This window comes from Dipodomys spectabilis, unplaced genomic scaffold (genome assembly GCF_019054845.1).
Source record: "Dipodomys spectabilis isolate Male_0828 unplaced genomic scaffold, ASM1905484v1 ptg000309l, whole genome shotgun sequence".
Classification (NCBI taxonomy): domain Eukaryota; kingdom Metazoa; phylum Chordata; class Mammalia; order Rodentia; family Heteromyidae; genus Dipodomys; species Dipodomys spectabilis.
Genome location: NW_024870986.1, coordinates 2,133,282 through 2,134,519, shown reverse-complemented (window position 1 = coordinate 2,134,519; position 1,238 = coordinate 2,133,282). Strand labels below are relative to the sequence as shown.

Genomic DNA, 1,238 nt, shown 5'->3' with positions numbered 1-1,238 from the left:
TTTGATAGAGTTAGACCTAAAGCTTTACCACTTGTAGATTTACAGCCTGGAGGTAAGAGGAAATATTATGATTAATACATTATCAATTTAAAGCCTAATATTGAGGAGAAACATATGGACTCCTCCTGCAACTATGAAAATATTTGGTTATAGAAAGGCAGCAGTGTAAGTTCCTGCCTGGTTGGATGATAGACAGGCCAGGACATTAGGTCATCATGCATATGAACAATTTTTTCACCTTCTTGGCTTTAGCTACTTTTGAAATGGTAGGTATAATAAACAATTATATTTTGATTAATTATATTTTAGTATGAAAAGTTCTGTCTGAACTGTTCCTCTCTCTATGATACCTTGTAACTAAGATTAATTTTGTTCAAGTAATATAATCTATACTGTCAGGGTAAGATATTCTGGTTGGTCTGTTCCTACAGGGAAAAAGAGTAAAGGACCAGGTAAACATTTGTGTCAGTAAGACCACATTTGGAAAATTTCAGTTGTAGAAGTTTAGAAGTAGCTCTTAAGCAAGGCTTACTTTGAATCCATTAGCTCCACAATGCTCAGTTGGATAAATAAGTACGTGAAAAAGCCATCAACTTTGGACCTATATATAAATACTTGAAAGTACGATTAAATCCCACATTAAAAAGACTTAAAATTGTCATGGATAAAAAAATTGCATATGTGAGCAATCGACTGAACAATATAATTTTTTTCCAATATTCACAGAATTTTAGGGAAATAAGATCAATAGCATTGTTAGGCAACCAAGGATATACGCCTGTATAAAGTTTGAATCATTAACTACTTAAATTTAGAGGATACTACATGCTTCTGTAGCACATATACCCAAATTAAAATACAGAGATTAACATGGCACTTGCACAAGGATGAGATGAAAATTTGTGAAGTATTCCATATTTTTCATTCTACAGATACAAGAAATGAAAAAAGTTATTAAAAAGTTGATTACAAAATTACAAGTGTATCAATACATACAATTCATATAATTAAAAGTTAGTTTGACATCAGTGTATTAAATCTTCACATTAGAAAAGCCTTTATGTAGCATAAACTTTACAAAACTTTTGAAATTATACAACTTTGACATTTTATCCCAAAGAAATATAATACTATAAGGACCTAGGAAAAAAATGAATCTTAAACTGTTTCTATATGGAATGCAATCTGAAAGGACACAATAATGAACCTATATATTATAAAACAATGTAGAATTCAGA

General features: G+C 30.4%; 1 pseudogene; it reads left to right on the top strand.

Annotated features, from left to right (window-relative positions):
* The first annotated feature begins 825 nt into the window (after nt 1–825).
* Nucleotides 826–922, top strand: LOC122127739 (annotated as a pseudogene).
* The last annotated feature ends 316 nt before the right edge of the window (nt 923–1,238 follow it).